Here is a 19,838-nt window from a genome sequence, read left to right as displayed (position 1 = left end):
ACACGGCACAATCTACTGATTAAACTGATCAAAGTTTTCAGGTTTAAAGAAAAGATCAGTAATTACATCAGCAGTCACTGCCTCCTCTGGCAATTATCTCAAGAGTTTTCCTCTACTGTTTTTGTTGTGGTCTCTCAGACCACTTGTGGCCTATAGGTCAGAGTTTCTAAATCACTGGGTTAAACAATTTGAGCAATTCGTAAAAGTTAAGAGGAAGTTGGCATGGTAAGCATCACAGCAATATCCTTCGTGAGGGGAAACAGATGGAGTATTCCAATACTCTGAGCATATCTGTGTGATGTTTGGGAGGCCCTGCAATGTGTTGTGGTTGTGGTAGGTGTAAGCCTACAGTAGGCTGAAATACCTGATAACCTTTTAACTCTAACTTACTCAATATAATCCATGGAAAGCTAACCAGCATACCCTGATTTTGTAATCACAATCTTCACGATTAAGCATCCAATGGGCTCACCCTTTTGCCATTCTTCAAAGACCTTGGCGGCAAGTATATAGGGCAATGAAGGCCTCACTCCATTGTCAATGGTTCCCTGATTGTGTTTATTTTCTTAATCTGTGTAGAGAAGACTATAGCCACAGTGCCGGACCATAAATGTCTTATGTCAAGAAAATACCGTATTTTTCCATCTATAAGACGCTCCCCATTTTGGGGGGGCTCCGGTTTAAGAAAATATGGGGAGATGTATCCGTGTATAAGACGCCCCCAAATTTTTGACATTATTTTCTGGGGGGGGGGACCTAGTCTTATACACAGAAAAATACGGTATTCTAGAAGGCATACCAACCACTTAAAGAGAGAGAACTCACTCAGAAAGTGATGAGTGGAAGAAAAAAGGAACAAGGTGTTAGCAGCTACGCAAGACAAATGATTGTGCAGTTTCTTTGAGGCTGTGCTAGTGCTTAAAGAAACTAAAGGAATGCAAGTAGTTATGCACGAGCAACAATATAAACTCCTGCAAAGTCCCCCGAGCTTTGCAAGATACAAGTCTCATACTCCTACCTGACCTTTCCAACATTATGAAGACGTGTATACAGTATTCAGCCATAATGTGGCTGCTTCGGTTTATTTACTTTTAAAAAGGAAAGCAAATAAATGTAGCGCTGGAAGTGATCCTAACCCAAACCCTTTAACTTTCTGAAATCTCAGTCTCTCTCTTTTCCTTCTTGTATGTTTCACTGGACATAAAGCTGGTATCCGTGCTCTTAACACTGTTACACTTTGAGCATGTTAAGTTGCAATCTCGGTTTCCTTACTTGCCTCTTTCGCAGGAACGCTCTTCTACAGATCCTGGACAATTCAACATATTCAGTGTGAAGACTATGAGATGCTGTAGTGGAGCCAAATTATAGTGCAGCAGGAGATCAAATCCAAGAGTTTGGATTTGATATCCCACTTTATCACTACCCGAAGGAGTCTCAAAGCAGCTAACAATCTCCTTTCCCTTCCTCCCCCACAACAAACACTCTGTGAGGTGAGTGGGGCTGAGAGACTTCAAAGAAGTGTGACTAGCCCAAGGTCACCCAGCAGCTGCATGTGGAGGAGCAGGGAAACGAACCCGGTTCACCAGATTACGAGTCTACCACTCTTAATCACTACACCACACTGGCTTTCCTGCAGCCAGGAAAGTTGGGGATAAGGAACAAAAACTTGCCACATCTCTAAAGATGCAAATCTGATTTGCTTTTGCCATACTCAATCCTGAAAAGCTGGTTTACTTTCTCTAACCAAGAAGATGACATACAATACAAGTTATTTACAGGCTCACCTACTAGTTGGGTGTGGAGCTTCAGGCCTGGGGAACAAATGCAGCTCTCCAGTCTTTGGGGCTCTCCCCAGGCCACACACCCTCTCAACAGGCTACACCTCCCCTTGAGTGCTTCTTTTCCTGCCTGGGTCATGTAATTCAATCATAGTTGGAAAGGGCCACAAGAGTCATCTAGTCCAACCCCCTGCAATGCAGGAATCTTTCACCCAACACAGGACTTGAACCCATGACCCTGATATTAAGAGTCTCAAGCTCTACCGTGTGATCATGTTTCTTGCTTGTCTGGAAAGAGGATGTGAGGGATGTGTGGTGTGTGAACTTCACATAATTTTTTGACTTTGGAGCTGCTCCAGCATGCTTCTGTAAGCATCTTGAAGAACTATGTACCATTTAAAGGCTGCAAGCATCCAAGCGTCTCCACCCCCATCATTCTACCCGGACACTGAGATCCAGCGCCGAGGGCCTTCTGGTGGTTCCCTCACTGCGAGAAGCCAAGTTACAGGGAACCAGGCAGAGGGCCTTCTTGGTAGTGGCACCCACCCTGTGGAACACCCTCCCACCAGATGTCAAAGAGAACAACTATCAGACTTTTAGAAGACATCTGAAGGCAGCCCTGTTTAGGGAAGCTTTTAATGTTTGATGCATTACTGTATTTTAGTATTTTGTTGGAAGCCGCCCAGAGTGGCTGGGGAAGCCCAGCCAAATGGGTGGGGTAGAAATAATAAATTTTGTTGTTGTTGTTATGTAGTACAGTAAAAATTTGACTTTGCCTTTCCAAACATCCAATGTCCTTTTAAAATGTGTTGGGGAGGGGGGATTATTGGGTTGTTTTTGGTTTTTATTGTGAATTTTGTGTTTTTTATAGTGATTTGATGTTGTAACCACCCTGAGACCTGAGGGTATAGGGCAGTATACAAATTTAATAATAGTGGTTCCTGCATTGCAGGGGGTTGGACTAGATGACCCTTGGGGTCCCTTCCCAACCCGACAATTCCAGGCTTCTGTGGGAAAGACTATGTCGGGAGATGACAAAGCCTTTCAAGTAAGATTTGCAGGATCAAAGCTGCACAATCCAACCGTACTCAAGTGTTTCATTCTATTGCTGCAACTCACTGGTGGGCGTCACTAAAACTGTATGGGTGTGTTTGTGTATTTTTGTAAATAATGGCAGAGCAAGGGCTGGAGTAAGTACATTTGCTGCTGAACGGATTTGTTTTCTTGGAAGTGTGTTTTTTTAAAGCACGGTACTGAAGGACAGGGAAATACCACTCAGAGAATAAAAGACACAACTTCCTGATAACACACAATACAGCAGAGGGCTTAGAAGAACTATTCCCCTGGCCGAATCACCAGCTAACATTGCTTTTATGTATTTCAACACAATGGCAATGTTATACTGGAAGCTAAGCAGCTCTGGCCTTTGGAAACTATCATTTAAAGGTATGATTTACACATAAAGCCGAGGGCTGCCTGTTTTATAAATCTGCAAGAGCAGCTAAAACGGGAGTTTCTAGGTTCTATGGGAAATCTCCACTGCATGACCAACAATGCAATCTGTTGTTGTTTTTTTATAAAAAAAAAGGTAGGGAAGAAGAAGAGTTTGGATTTGATATCCTGCTTTATCACTACCTGCGGGTGGCGCTGTGGGTTAAACCACAGAGTCTAGGACTTGCCGATCAGAAGGTCGGCAGTTCAAATCCCCGCAATGGGGTGAGCTCCCGTTGCTCGGTCCCTGCTCCTGCCAACCTAGCAGTTCAAAAGCACGTCAAAGTGCAAGTAGATAAATAGGTACCGCTCCAGCGGGAAGGTAAACGGCGTTTCCGTGCGCTGCTCTGGTTCGCCAGAAGCGGCTTAGTCATGCTGGCCACATGACCCGGAAGCTGTACGCCGGCTCCCTCGGCCAATAAAGCGAGATGAGCGCTGCAACCCCAGAGTCGGCCACGACTGGACCTAATGGTCAGGGGTCCCCTTTACCCTTTAAGGAGCCTCAAGGGACGCAGGTGGCGCTGTGGTCTAAACCACTGAGCCTAGGGCTTGCCGATCGGAAGGTCGGCGGTTTGAATCCCTGCAATGGGGTGAGCTCCCGTTGCTCGGTCCCTGCTCCTGCCAACCTAGCAGTTCGAAAGTACATCAAAGTGTAAGTCGATAAATAGGTACCACTCTGGCGGGAAGGTAAACGGCGTTTTCATGCGCTGCTCTGGTTAGTCATGCTGGCCACATGACCCGGAAAAACTGTCTGTGGACAAACACCGGCTCCCTCGGCCAGTAAAGCAAGATGAGCACCGCAACCCCAGAGTCGTTCGCGACTGGACTTAACTGTCAGGGGTCCTTTACCTTTAAGGAGTCTCAAAGCGGCTAACATTCTCCTTTCCCTTCCTCCCCCACAACAAACACTACAAAGAAGTGCGACTAGCCCAAGGTCACCCAGCAGCTGCATGTGGAGGAGCAGAGAAGCGAATCCCAGATTATGACTCTACCGCTTATAACCACTACACCACACTCGGAAAAGAAAGCCATGACCACACGGATTTTATATGAAAGTACTATACCAAGATGAGATTATTATTTTTTTAGTGCTGCACAATCATAGGGGGAAGTGGAAGAGGGATGTCAAAAATATCCATTGTGGTTTCACCATTACGTTCTGGCTGTTGTCCTACCAACACTGGGGAAAGATGCATCTGCATAGTACCTTCCATGCATGGCTTTCAAACTGTATAGTGGGCCGCTATCTACCCCACATTTGTTGCATGCATGACATACCCTGCATCAAAGCAGTGTCTTGACTGAACTTTGTACTGTCCCCTTACAAATGGACTGGTAAGACTACTCTGTATGAGTGCAGAATAGAATACATGTTTATAGTACGGGTTAAATATAAAATCCCTGCACACAGAAAATCTGATATTAGAAGAAGAGTTTGGACTTGAGAACCCGCCTTTCACTCCTCTTAAGGCAGGCATAGGCAAACTCCAGCCCTCCAGATGTTAGGGACTATAATTCCCATCATCCCTAGCTAACAGGACCAGTGGTCAGGGATGGCTGCCTTAAGGAGTCTCAAAGCAGCTAACAATCTCATTGGAGTCCATAGTAGAGTTTCCCCTTCCTGTTCTACACATTCCAGTCAGGATTAAATAATTCCAACCATCATTCACAACTTTCATCATTTTCACCTATGCATGTTTTTAAAAAATGTTTTGAAGTAAAAATACTTGTAATATTAAAGAGAACAATTCAGATGATTCAACACAGTAATTATAATGCTCATTCCCAAAAAAGTGGTCCTTGTCCGCACATTTGTCATACCGCTGTCACGATCAGCAAATTTTATTACTAGTGATATATCCAAAATTCTAGCATCCCAAACATGAATTGTCTTTTACAGGATATGAAACATTCAGGGGGCCTTTTTTTGCCGCTGCTAATGAACATAAAATAAATTCTAAATCTGAAGCACGGGTGCCTTTTGAATCAGCTCTTCGCACTGAATAACCTGAAAATACAGACAAGCATGTCCAAATTACAAGCAAATTCTTAACTTTATTGTGTTTCTCCATTGTTTTCAATTATAATTTAAATTAGAAGGCAAACAATAAACTGTGCTTTCCATTTAAGAAACAGCAGTAACTAAAACAGCTCACAGCTTCAAACTGGAAACATTTATTCATCTGCTGTTAATATCTGGCCAACAGCCAACATGAAACTGCTTGCATCTGCATTGTGCAACGTTTTATTGGCACTTTATGGTAGAATATCTACTATAAAACAAGTTTAGGGCAATAGGAGACATTTTTACAGTGAAAACAATAATTCTCTTATCCACAAATTCACGTTGTTCACGGACTAACTCCTTGCTGTTTAGAAAACTACTGCAATGGTCATCAGCTCATCTTCCTATTTCTTTTTAGACAGCTCTATTTGGTGTGAATTATGAAGAACTTCCCAAGATGACACAGAAGGCAGTTCAACAGCAAGGGAAGAACGCAAGATGGGCAAAAAGAAAAGAGATGAGTGGGGAACACTTAGAAATCAAATGTCTACGCTTAGCCTTGAAAAGGACTGCCCTCTTTTTGCTTGTAAGGATTTGATCAAGTTGACCTTGCATTGCAAGTCATAGCTACCACAAAATGGAATGAGATGAACACCTAGGGAACACCTCACACTGCCAAACAGAGGCTATAGCTGATGCCCAAACTTAGAACACAAGCTGTATCTTTAATAGCGATAAACGTCTCTGTCAATTTTGGTTCTCTCAGCAAGACACTCTTACCTGGAAGTAAGCCCCACTGAACTCAGTAAGACCTACTACTGAATAGGTATGTACATGATTAAACTCTCAAGTAAGAGCCTCATGCTTCACAGGATCTGGAAAATAAATACCTTTTCCCTCAGAGCATCTGGCAACATACATCCAGTAATATCACATATTGTTTGTAGGACCTCAGCTTGATACTTTTACCTTTTCAGGCAATAGTTCTTGGTAGTTTACCTCTTTCAGCTGGTACTGGACCCTATACAGATAATTTTCTCCAAAAGAGAGGTACCAACTCCATCTTAATATTATGTGAAAGACAAAGGGGAAAAAACAACTTTCTGTTTTCCATTTATACTGCCCGAGATGCTCCTTCACATTGCCAAGTTCTTTATCTTGCTGCTTCACATAATGAATCTCTTTATTGTGGGATAAGTTTTCCCGGCCACAGCCGATTTCATCTGATGAAATGGACTGTGGTCGACAAAAGCTTATGCCATAATAAATATGTCAGGGCGGCATCCAATGATGGTCACATTCAGAGCAGATCCATTGAAATTAATGGGCATGGCTAACTAAGGCCCACTAGAATTTAGTTGGATACATCCTATAACCCTTAAGTCTTTAAGGTGTCACAAGACGAGATTTGATGTTTAAATACTGGCTTATTATTCTGTTCTGACACATAATCTCCATTATAACGTGCATTCCAGGCAACAATCGACTGACGCACAACTGAACACATCACAGAGACCTGGAAGTGGCCAGAAAAGGGAGCCTAACTGGGCGGGGTTGTAACAGAGTGTAATGGTCTTATGCACACACCGCCCCGGGGTCAGGAATGTAACCCCCTATGCAAATCAGCCGTTGCCTTTACTTTAAAATTCTGAAGTAAACCTCCAATCCTGTAATAGTTTGATAGTCTAAAATTCTCATTCCTCCACCAATCTGTCTTATTAGCACTAACTTTATGCATTTAGACCTCTTACCCCAAAATATTCACAAGCAGTAAAGGACTGATGGACACAGTTCTGTTTAACTCAGAGAATCCTGAGGAGCGACGTAGGGTATATACAGATTACTTTATACCAGCTAGATATTCAAAGACATCTGTCAAGCAGAATTCAATAAGCCAGGAGAGAGGGGAAAGGGATTAAAAAGATCAATAAATCAAAATGGTGAGGACCCAACAATCTATTTTATCTACGTAAGAGAATATGCATATTTTTTCGCTTCCTTGCTCCATGGCTTCCCGCTTTGGCTTCAAAGGCTTTTAAAGCATTCCTAAGCTGCAAAGACCCCTTTGGGAACTTGTTGGGGGAGTAAGAGAGAAAAGGAAATATTACTCAAGCTTGGTTGGGAAAAGTCGCACGACACCAGGCTTAGGCAAACTTGGCCCTCCAGCTGTTTTGGGACTACAACTCCCATCATCCCTTGCTAACAGGACCAGTGGTCAGGGATGATGGGAATTGAAGTCTCAAAACATCTGGAGGGCCGAGTTTGCCTATGCCTGCACTACACAAACAAGTCAGACCAGTGTATTTCTCCGGATTGCAGCCGGTGGAGAAGAGAAGTTAAACAAAATTTTCACCAGGACTCTGGAAGTTCCAACTGCAATTCGAGCATTCTGTATGCTGGCAGGATGCAAAAGGACAGTATACAGAAGATAGAATCCAGGGCAAGACTATGTATGAAGCTCCATAAATCCAACAGGAAATGAACTTTGGTATGTGGCCTCATTAGAAGCAATATGTGTTTTTTACCCCCTATAAATGTCATCTAAAGCTGCCAGTCCATCAGGCTGTGGGAGAGGGAAAGGCAGAGATGACACAAGAGGGCCTCTCTGCCAATTTTGGGCCTCCTCTCTCTGAGGGCAGGGACTGACTTATTCCTGGCATTTGAAACATTTGACTTAAAGGTAAAGGGACCCCTGACCATTAGGTCCAGTCGTGGCCGACTCTGGGGTTGCAGTGCTCATCTTGCTTTATTGGCCAAGGAAGCCGGCGTACAGCTTCTGGGTGATGTGGCCAGCATGACTAAGCCACTTCTGGTGAACCAGAGCAGCGCACGGAAACGCCGTTTACCTTCCCGCCGGAGCGGTACCTATTTATCCACTTGCACTTTGACTGCCAACTGCTAGGTTGGCAGGAGCAGGGACTGAGCAGCGGGAGCTCACCCTGTTGCGGGGATTCGAACCGCCGACCTTCTGATCAGCAAGTCCTAGGCTCTGTGGTTTAACCCACAGCTCCACCCGTGTTTGTCTTAGTAAAGGTAAAGGTAAAGGTACCCCTGCCCGTACAGGCCAGTCTTGCCAGACTCTAGGGTTGTGCGCCCATCTCACTCAAGAGGCCGGGGGCCAGCGCTGTCTGGAGACACTTCCGGGTCACGTGGCCAGCGTGACATCGCTGCTCTGGCGAGCCAGAGACGCACACGGAAACGCCGTTTACCTTCCCGCTTGTAAGCGGTCCCTATTTATCTACTTGCATCCGGGGGTGCTTTCTAACTGCTAGGTTGGCAGGCGCTGGGACCGAACGACGGGAGCGCACCCCGCCGCGGGGATTCGAACCGCCGACCTTTCGATCGGCAAGCCCTAGGCGCTGAGGCTTTTACCCACAGCGCCACCCACGTCCCTGCTCCACCCGCATTCTGCTCCACCCGCGTCTTAGGGTATATCAAAGCTCATCGGCTTCATAACAGAATTTCAATTTAATTAAGGAAGGAGAACTATGTCATCTTCCAGAACACACACCTCACCAGGTTATCTTGGGCAAGCACCTGCTTTACGTACAAATAGGTTTCAGGGTCAAATACTGGAATCTCCAGATGGGGTGAGGGTGGGGGGACATGACTGAAACCGGGGAGCCACTCCCAGACACTGTAGACAATAGTGAGCTAGATGAAACAATGATCTGACTCAGTTTCCTCCGCTCCTGTTCTCTGCCTTATTTGACCTCACAGGTTTGGTTTTTCTCGTGAGGATAAACTTCCCCTTAAGAGACCCCCAGAAAAACATTGGGATATAAATGTAGCAAGTAAAAAAATGCTTGTATAGATGCACGCAACACATTTCAAAGTAGTTCACTGCAGCATAAAATCACAGCATTGGATGAATCTAGACATCATATAAAAACCACTCCATAATTCCATTCCAGCTGCTCATTACAAGAACTCTGCAACTAAGAAATAGCGCCTAAGATTGCTTTTTTTCCTCCTCCCTCCCAATCCCTTTTCCTTTTGTGTCATGTCTTTCAGTTTGTAAGTTTGAGGCAGCGACTGTCTGTCTGTAAACCGCTCTTGGAGCCTTTCTTTGGCTTTAGAACAGGATAAAAATGTTATAGATAAAAGAATAAATAAATAAATCAGCTGAATAAAGGCAGAATAATCCATCCGCAAAAGCCAATAAAAAAAAAACCCCACATCAAAACCACCCAATAATTTTAAATATCTATTACATCCATTTACAAACCATCTATTGCTTTTTATTGCGTATTTTAGGTGCTCTTGTAAAGGATCACTGTGCTTATTTTATTCTAGCTCCAACTGAACTGCTACTTTCTGGACATTTCCCTCTGAACCCAATACAGCTTCCCTCTCCCGACTCACATAAAGTCCATACCATAATAAAATTTGTCAATCTGTAATGTGCCACAAGACTATTTGTTCTTTCCCCCCCCCCCTGCAACAGATGAACAGATCCCCTTTTAGAATCTATAAACTGCTGTAATCAGGAAAGTGACACCCTAGAGAATCAACACAGTCTTCTTAAATTTTATTATCAGTGACTGATACCCAAAAATCCTCTAAACAGGTTTGGTGGCATTTGTGCATCCCGGGGCTTAACAACTTGCTCCCCTACTCCCTAAAAGCAACATCTTCTCACTCAGTATGGAGTAATAGTGTTGGGAATCAATAAGAGATAAAATATGGCTAACATTTATTAATAATAATAACAATTAGGGACCCCATCTCAGACTTTTCCTGGGGAAAAAGAAATGATTGATTCTGAGACACTTTAACTTAAAGGAAATACAGTACTGTTTAACTGAAAGTGGAGAAGATGGATGTTCGCATGGACCGAAGGTTTTAAGTAATCATATTTTATTCTTTTATGTAAACAGAAGGAAAATCAGAAGTTCCTTTTCTGTATTTTTTTGCTAATCTTTCTTTTCTTTTGATTTATTTTATTTTCTCTTTCTCTATATTTCCTCTCTTTATTTCTATTGTTTGTTTCTTTTCTTCTTGTTTTTCTCCTTTGTTTTGTTGTTCTCCTTCCCTGTTTAGGGAAGTTTTTAATGACTGATGTTTTAATGTATTCTTAACCTTTCGTAGGAAGCCGCCCAGAGTGGCTGGGGAAACCAAGCCAGATGGGCGGGGTATGTATGTTATGTATGTATGTATGTATGTATGTATGTATGTATAAATAAATAAATAAATGTTTGTTTTCGCAATTTCACTGTATTATGGGAAAATCTCATTTTTTAAAAGAGCAAATTCATTTTTGTGAGCTTCAAATTTTGGAAACTCAAAAGGGGTGTGTATGTGTTAAGGGAGGCTATCTTGCTGAAAAAATGATAGCAAAACAACTTCAAGGTCTGCTGTCTTTGCAGGACCAACCACGCAACACAAAATCAGTTTATGTAATGCACATTCAACTTTGTAACTCACATTCCCATGCCATTGCTTAGGAAAAAGGTACCAGCTAATATACAAAATGGCAATTCGAGTAACATTGTTTCAATATTTAAAACAAGAAGATAGCATTGTGCAAATGTGTTTCGTAATGTGAGCAAGTACTGTATGTCTGAATGGACGCCTCAGGATAAAAACTTTCCCGAGAGAGTAAACTAACACCACTTATTTTGGGTTGCCATCTTTCAAAAAGTAAAACACCGGATGCAAAAGTTGTTCAGCTTTAAGGAAATTCGGCAAAAACTAGACATGGGCTACCATACGTCCAGATTTCCCCAGCCATTTCTGCCTACACACTTGATTCCGACTACTGTATTCCGGCTATGTCCAGGAAATTCCAGACCTATGGCAACCCTAACTTATTGCAGCCTCCGTTCTGGACTACAAACCCCATCAGCCTCAGCCAGCATAGCCAAAATGTCTGAAGGGCACCAGGTTGGCTAAGACTGTCGCAATGTCTCTTTGAAACAAAATAATAAAAAAATCCTTCCAGTAGCACCTTAGAGACCAACTAAGTTTGTTATTGGTATGAGCTTTCGTGTGCATGCACACTTCTTCAGATACACTGAAGTGTGTTTCTGAAGTGTGCATCTAAAGAAGTGTGCATGCACACGAAAGCTCATACCACTAACAAACTTAGTCAGTCTCTAAGGTGCTACTAGAAGGAATTTTTTTATTTTGTTTCGACTACGGCAGACCAACACGGCTACCTACCTATATCTAGAACAATGTCTCTTTGGTCACTCAACAGACAGTTGAATGCCCACAGCGGTCCTGTTGCCTCTTCGGATCAGAGGATCTGGTTCGCATTATAGTCTTTAAAATGTGTTTGCATGAGCTGCTACAGAGGGGTTTTTCCTGCAGTCTCTGTTATCCACGTTTAGCCTGTCTCCAACAACCACAGTACTGCCTCATGCTTTTCACAGTTGCCCCTTATCATATGCAATTGTTTGTTTCACTGTGGCACGTGTATTTTAATGTTAAGTGCTTCGGAGGGTTGTTCCTCTATCAGTGTATATTAAACGTTGCGTTGCATACAACAGTGTATTTGCATTTATGTACCACCTTTCTGTCAAGGCACCCAAGGCGGCTCAGAGCTTTAAAATGCCTAAACAAATGAATCACATAAAAAGTAAAGTTGACCAGGAGTTGGAGGACAGTTTGACAAGAGCAGATTCCCACCCACCCATCCCAATGCTGTTGGCATTGTTTTGGTTGTTAGACACAGTGGTACCTTGGTTACATACGCTTCAGGTTACATACGCTTCAGGTTACAGACTCCACTAGTCTGGAAGTAGTACCTCGGGTTAAGAACTTTGCTTCAGGATGAGAACAGAAATCGTGCAGCGGTGGCACGGTGGCAGTGGGAGGCCCCATTAGCTAAAGTGGTCCTCAGGTTAAGAACAGACCTCCAGAACGAAATAAGTTCTTAACCCGAGGTACCACTGTACAGTCATACCTCATGCTACGTTTGCTTCAGGTTGCGCGTTTTCAGGTTGTATCCCGGGGCGACCCGAAGGTACTCACGCATGCGCAGACGAGCAAAATGATGTCACACACATGCGCAGAAGAGGCAAATCGTGACCCGCGCATGCGCAGACACGGGTTGTGTTCTTTTCAGGTTGCAAACGGACCTCCGTAATGGATCCCGTTTGCAACCAGAGGTACTACTGTACAGCCACCTTCAGTATATGCTTACACTATTGTTCGTAATCCTGGACAAGGAAGATTCTAGTCAGTTTGCCCAGAGAAGCCTGGCATCTGTCACCCCTAACACATGGCTTCCCTCCAGAAACCTGGCTCCTTATAGCAGTGTTAGAAACTCAGATATATAGGTGCCAAATGGTGCCTTGAACCAGGGTTTAAACAGAATGTCTAACTGCCATTTTGGGGCCAGGTAGCTCGAAAGTTGTATTTTTCAATACCATTTTTTTGTTCCTGAAATTCGTTCCGATTGTGCAAATAAAACAACCCAGATAGAATTCCAAAGGATGTGCTGTTAGCGTGTGAAAACAGTCAGGATCCAAGGATCCCCTGGCATGCACCTCCAGATGGTGGAGACGTCAGGTACCATCCTGGCAACGGGGCATCTTCAATGGGGAGCAGGTGGCCGATAGCCAGGTGCAAAATGCACCTGGTGAATTCTGAACATTGCTCCTGATTGCACTCCAGATTATTGATTAGAATACAATAGTGGGCACTGAACTGAGAGCAGCAAGTGATCAGTAGGTGGACTGGATTTTATATACGTGAGGTTATTTAATCCTAGGCAAAGGGGCCGCTGACAAGAACACACAACATTGCAAGAACAAAAGAAACACCTACTTCAAAAATTGTCAGGGGCTTATGATGATGAAGGCCAATGATTTATGCAGACGTCAGAGATGCTGGGATACTAGACAGGAACAAGGAGAGGAAAAAATGGAATCAAATGACAGCCATGTGAGTTTACAAACGCAAGCCAGTCACCTGAACCAGCAACTGCAGGGCTATGATGCATCTGCTGATCTTACAGCTTTGTTCTGTCTATAATGCCTTTTTTATTTATTTGGGAGGCCGAGTTGCCTCTGGAAGAAAATTCATCCATAGGGCAGGAATACCGTGGCAACTTCTGATTCCCATCATGGCAACAGCTGTTGGTGGATCTGATTTCATGCAACTAGTCTAATCCTTTTCCCTTTTCAAAGAAATTTTTTAGTGCTTTTTCGCATCTATTCCCCCCCCCCCCCGTTTTTTAAGGTCACCTAAGCTATTGACCATCACAAGATCCTGCGAAAGCAAATTCCCTTCAATTATGTGGAAGAAGAATTTATTCCATTTTGTGTGTGTTTGTTGTGTGTGTGTGTGCTACTTACTCTAATAGGGACAAAACAAAATCTTAAATCTTGCCATAACAGCAAATAAGGGCTTACTGGGGTTGCGTTCAGATGGCATTTTATTCCACCTTCCCAACATTTCTTTATATCTTCCTGTTTCATGTGATGTAAAAGCCCCTTCTGGAAATCTGGGGAGGGGGGGAGGAATTGTTTGCAACCCTTTTAACTTGGAAAATTGCAGAAGGTTGCACTGTAATTTTCCTGATATGATGAAATGTGGAGCAGTATCCCAGTACCCAGTTCTTTCCTGCCATTTAAAATTTTGTGAGATGTGGCAGCATATCGATCAAAGAGTCACAGTTCCATAACACAGCAGCTACTGCAGTGCAAAAGGAACGTTAAAATCAGGATAGAAGCGCTAGCATTATAACCAGTGAAACATACGCAATAAGATTCCACACCTGAATGCCGCCTGGGAGGCAAAATGCACAGGACTGCATCAACACCACGCATTTAAAGCACATCAGTTTGCTCAATGAATCCTGGGACAGTAGCTTGCTAAGAGACAGTAGTTTGCTAAGGGTGCTGGGGACTGAAGCTCTGTGAGCGGTAAACTACATATCCCAGGACTCTCTGGGGGAAAGCCATGTGCTCTAAATGCATGGTGTGGGTATCATGAACAGGAATGGGATAACAACAAATGGCTGAAAGTAGATCTGCAGAGTCAATGCTTATATTTGGGACCTTAGAGATATATTATTATAGTTGTTGTATTTTATTTTTTTATATCCCGCCTTTTCCCCAGACCAGGACTCAGGCAGGTTCTGGCTAAAGGCAGAAACTACAGGGAAATCAGCCAGACCAGGGAGAAAGGTTCCTAACACCAAACTATCAGAATGAAGAATGTGCTAAACAGAGGCCCAGGCTGGCTTGCTTGCAGGAGTAAAAAAATAGGCACTGCTGCTCTTTGTTAGGCTGCCTTTGCATCACCCTGTCCTGTGTGTTTTGACACACATTATACCAAAACGGAAAAAAGAAAACTTTCAGTTTTTAAGCCTGCAACAGATAAAGAAAAAGTATCTTCATGCAAGAATATTTAAAATACAGAACTGGCAGTGCAGAGAGTGGCTAGAGCAGGCTAGGAGGAAAGGACTGCTGTGCCTTCGGTAGCCAACGTGGTGCCCTCCAGATGTTGGGACTCCCAACTCTCACCAGCATGTCAGCAGTCAGGATTGAGGCAGCTGTAGTTCATCACATTGGCTACTTTGTGCTAAGTGTTTGCTAAAACAGGCTGCTGTCAGGTTACTGGGCGCTTGGGTTGTGAAGCGGCCATAGCTCAGTCGTGGAACACACGCCTTGCTATTAGGAAGTTCTCCAGGCAGGAGATCTAGGAAGAACCTCTACCTGAGATCCTGAATAACTGCAAGCAATCACAGTAGACAGAACTGGGCAAGATGGACCACAGGACAGAAAGTTGCTTGTTCACTATGCATTTGGATAGGTAACCAAATTCTGCATGGTGGCTCCTGAGATCAAGGAGCAGGTTTTCGTCTATGTTTGGATACAACTGGATGCACTGATTTTTTTTGTTTCTTCAAGTTACAGAGCAGCACTAGGTACGAGGCTGCTAATATATTCATAAACAGGACACCAAAAATATTCTTGCGTGGGGTATAAGTAAAATATTTATAATTCTTTGGCCACACCACTTCTTCCATGTCTTATTTACAGCCATTTAACTGCAAAAGAATCAACCCACCATTTTGCAGTAGTACCATGCCCTGGCTCACAACACTGGTACAGAGCAACACGTCACAATGGTGTACTGCTATAGCAATGGCTCCTGACCGTTTCTCTGCAAGGACAGAAAGCCACAGTACGGAGCCTTTTGCTTTTCAGCAAATTTTAAGATGCAGCTTACCAATACGACCCAGAGTTGAAACGGCTGCAACCCAGCCAAGTGTCACACCTCACTTTGTGGAAAACCACAGTTGCTGCAAGCCCTGAAGGGCAAGAGATGATGACAAATTATGAAATAAACCTGTTTCGGCTTTCTCACAAGCAATCCAGAGAGAGGGGCCAACAATGGAACAGAAACGGATTGAAGTGGATCCAAAAGAAGGAATTCAGCTGTGTGCTAATGCGACCATGCTGTCAAATGCAAGCTTTTCTGCTCACTTGCTGCAACACACTGCTCTGGGGTTTCTCTTGACCCCCAGAGTCAATTTGGGAGGGAATTCCTGTTGCCCTAGCAGGACTCACTGCTCCCACAAGAGCCACTATTTCGTTGAATCTGGCCCAAAATCTCCTCCTGAGGGATGCTGCTTGCAATACAACATCATATATGTCAAATTATTATCAAGCAGCTTGGGGTGTTGTTGTTTTTGAGGATTGCATTTCATCCTATTACCAAGCCCAGAATTTGTTTGTCAATAGAAACAGGTTCTTAAAACAAGACTACAACATGCAGCTTTATCGTTCAGTGTTCATACACCTTAAGATGTGTATCAATGCTTGTTTCAAGGTGGAACTGGCTGTGGCTTCAGAGAATGGACAAGAATGAGGGGAGGGGGAGAGAGAAAAAAAAGGATTGCAGAGGAAGTGCTTTTGTCTGCCTTCTACAGAACATCAAAGGCTACTTCCCTGCTTCCTTCCATAGCTATTGATTGAAGGGAGAAATGGGCCCATGTATATATTTGAGAGGATGGTTCACATGCGTGCAGACTTGTGACTGGATGTGTCTTGGGATGCTACATATGTGCATATTTGACTATCCCTGGGTGCAAAGGAGAGCAAATGTCTATTTATCAAAGTAGAGGAAAGAGAGGGAAGGAGTGTGTATTTTGGAGCGGGGAGAAGAGAGAGACAAAAACAGATATCTTGATTTTGGTACAGTCATGGTTCCAGACTGAAGCAGAAAAAAGGAGGAATTGAAGTTCCCAACATGCCACGTATTACTGATGTTTCTATGGACCTACAGATCTGTATGTTTTCTTAGCACCAACTGTTAAGTAGGATGTCAGAGAACTTCATCAGAAACAGAAATGAGAGCAGAAATTGCTGCAATTTGCATGTCCAGGTGAGGTCAAGAATAGAAATCGTGCAAGCAAACAGGGGCTGTACTAACTACCTTTATGTTTTTAGACTACATACATTATGCAAACAATGGTAATGTGCAATATGTACATGATTTATTTAATCACACTCAACACACACGTCTCAAAGTGATGCACAACAAAACTAGCGGAGAAAGAGTGAAAACAACACAAAAACCAAACAAACAGATATATTTTAAATAAACACAAAAAACCAATACAAAATAGACACCCATGGCAGAGACTCATTCATCAAACTGAAAATCTGTCAGGGGGAAATGTCTTCAGTTTCTGGAAAGTGGGGATAGAGGGTGCCTGTCATATCTTGATGGGGGCAGCCATACAGAAAGCCCTGCTTTGTGTTACTGTGGAGTGAGCTTCTGATATCTTTAGAACTTGCAGGAAAAGCTCTCCAGCAGACCGCAGTGACCTACTGGATATATAAGGGATAAAGTGTTCGAAACTCCCATTGTTCTAGGTGTATTTTGCGACAGGCAATTTCATTAGCGTGAGCAGTTTCTGAGCTCTGGGCGCAGGACTGTGCCTAAGATTTCAGATTAAAACTGCAGAGTGGAAGGAAAGGAGGACCTTTTTCTGCCTCCCCACTTCTAGCTACTCTCTGAAGACTGGAGAAGAGACCCTCTTAAGAATATTAGGGGGGTAGGCAGGGGAAGGACTAGACCATGTGAAAAATGAACATAATAATTTAGCTGCAGTTCGTTCATTTTCAACTTTCTTGTCATTAAAAAAGTGCGCCTAGACATTCCGTTGTTGCGCCCATAACCTAGGTCTAAGGTGCCATTTAGCTCCTAGTTTTCACATCTCAGTTTCTAACACTGAAGGGATAAGGCGATCCTTCAAGTTAACAGTCCTGAGCGGGAAAAGGCTTCATATGTTAGCACCAACACCTTGAACTTGACCAGGTAGCAGACTGGCCCTGGCTACAAATTCCTCAAGCAAGGTGTTATATGGCTGCAGTATTTTGCCCCCATACACAACCCAGCCAAGTTAGGAACAAACTGAAAGAAACTCTGATGGGAAGGTACAATGCAGCTTCAGGTTGTGTTGGGGGCCACACACAGAGCCCAGCTACGCTCTGTGCCCTAGCCAAGGTATGCCACAATCCCCCGATGGAGTTTGGCCACCCATGTAGAGGACTGACCAACTCAGATAGGTTATAGATCTTAAAATGGAGTTTTAACTGCTAAGAGGGATAATTACTGAACGCCGAGATTTGACTCCACTCCCAGCTGAGACACATGCAGCAAGAAGCTCACAGTGAATACCCAGCTGCATGAAAAGGTTGCAATTTGATCCCTGTCCTACCAAGGTCTTTAGAGACAACCACCACCTTCTGGATGCAGTCCAACCATCTGAAAAAAGTTGAAAAGTGTGTCAAGTGGAGTAGTGGGCAGGATATCTATATTCAGCATCAAGGAGATGCCTGCATGATACTGCTTGCCCACTACATGGGTGGTTTGTGTTGTCAGCTATCACAACTTGTTTTTAGAGGTTGGGAAGTTTGGATCTAGGCACCTGCCTACCCACAACAGGTGTCAAAGATTAAAGCACTCATCATTTGTTCAGCAAACCCCTCTTGTAGATAGCAAACAGATCACTGATATTTGGTACAGTGGTACCTTGGTTTAGGAACTTAATCCGTTCCGGAAGTCCGTTCTTAAACCAAAGCGTTCATAAACCAAGGCGTGCTTTCCCATAGCAGCAGAGGACTCAATTTACAAATGGAACACACTCAACAGGAAGCAAAACATGGTCATATTCCAAGGCAAAGTTCACAAACCAAAACACCTACTTCCGGGTTTGCAGCGTTCTTAATCCAAGTTGTTCATAAACTAAGTTGTTCTTAAACCAAGGTACCACTGTACTTCGCCTGAGGCCTTCGGGTTTAGTTTGTTTCCCAAGATCATTTTTTGCACAGGACTATAGTTGCAGTTCCAGACCTTTCTTTAGTCTTATCACTGCTTTCCCCTGACTCTTGCTGTGGTTCAAGACAACTCTGTTCCTATTTTGGTCACACCTTGACCTATATGTTTTCTTCATTCCAGTTTTATCCTGCCTTTCTTCAAAGGAGTTCAGACTGGCGTACACACCTCATACAATCCACTTTTTAACCTCACAACAATCCTAAGAAATAGGTTAGGCTGAAAAAGAGTGACTGAACCAAGTTCAACCATCGAGGTTTATGGAAGAGCCGAGATTTGAAACCGAGGCTCCCTAGCCCTGGCCTTACACTCATTAATCCGTAACACTCTTCCAAGGTTATAGTAAGGTTATTCACAAATAGTTCTCCAACATTGCCTGTTTTAGTTATAACAGATTTATTCATTTGCTGACACATTAAGATCTTTTAAATATGTATATATGTATATTTGTTGGCCACGTTCCAGTAGCTTTAGTACAGAAATTATTTCAACAATTTTGCCTTACAGAACCTTTTATTTTGGCTGCCCGAAATGTCGTATTTTGAGATGCACCTCTCCAACACCACGAACCCTTCAATTTTAGCTGTTGTGGGCCGCCCTGTACTCTTGAAGAAAAATGGGGAAGGAAGGCAGTTTTTAAAAATGTGTGCAGGCTTTCAACAGGAAGCCATATAAATGGAATAAACTATTCCTGCATTGGTATGTAAGCAAACACTAATGAACCACATAGCTTTCAGAAAAGTTCCCAATCAAAATTTAAAGACTCCCTAGTAAATTTAGAATTTGCAACTTACATACCATAACAGGAAGGACTATAATGAATCCCATGGAGTCTTGGTCACTGGATTTTACTCAATGCAGGTTTTAAGGAGGTAGGAGTAACATTTATTGTAACTGATCTAGTTTCTCACGTGTTATAAGTAAATCCAGACCCAAGTCTGGATTATCAGATCAAAGCACCCTTCTCATATGTTATCTAGGTCTAAGATGCGAGTAAGTGAACGGTAACATCTGAAACGAGTCTTGAGCAATAAGACTAATCCATTAGACTAATCCAGTGCAATGTCCACCCTTAAATCTTTACCAAGAAGAAGTGCTGAGATCTATTCCAGGCATGCAATACAATCCTATGCACATTTACTCAAAAGCTAAGTCACACTTTCAATGGAACTTGCTCCCTGCTATGAAAACATAAGGTTGAAGCCTTACTTACACATCCTTCTTTAAGATATGAGCAGATAAGTGGCCCCCAAAATAAA

At 43.3% G+C, this 19,838-nt stretch overlaps 1 protein-coding gene across 7 annotated transcripts in view; it reads right to left on the bottom strand.

Annotated features, from left to right (window-relative positions):
* ZMYND11 (zinc finger MYND-type containing 11) overlaps window positions 1-19,838 on the bottom strand; it is a 99,777-nt gene that overhangs the window by 60,708 nt on the left and 19,231 nt on the right. For 6 of the 7 annotated variants that reach the window (XM_053359778.1, XM_053359779.1, XM_053359775.1 and 3 more), the window contains exon 2: window positions 13,051-13,120. The exons of the other annotated variant lie outside the window; for it this stretch is intronic. The gene's annotated coding sequence lies outside the window, so the exon portion shown is untranslated. The remainder of the gene's footprint in view (window positions 1-13,050; window positions 13,121-19,838) is intronic. 7 annotated transcript variants of the gene reach the window in all.

The sequence above is a fragment of the Podarcis raffonei genome, chromosome 12 (assembly GCF_027172205.1).
Source record: "Podarcis raffonei isolate rPodRaf1 chromosome 12, rPodRaf1.pri, whole genome shotgun sequence".
NCBI classification, from domain to species: Eukaryota; Metazoa; Chordata; class Lepidosauria; order Squamata; family Lacertidae; genus Podarcis; species Podarcis raffonei.
The sequence above is the reverse complement of the archived record's forward strand: the minus strand, read 5'-3'. Positions and strand labels throughout refer to the sequence as shown.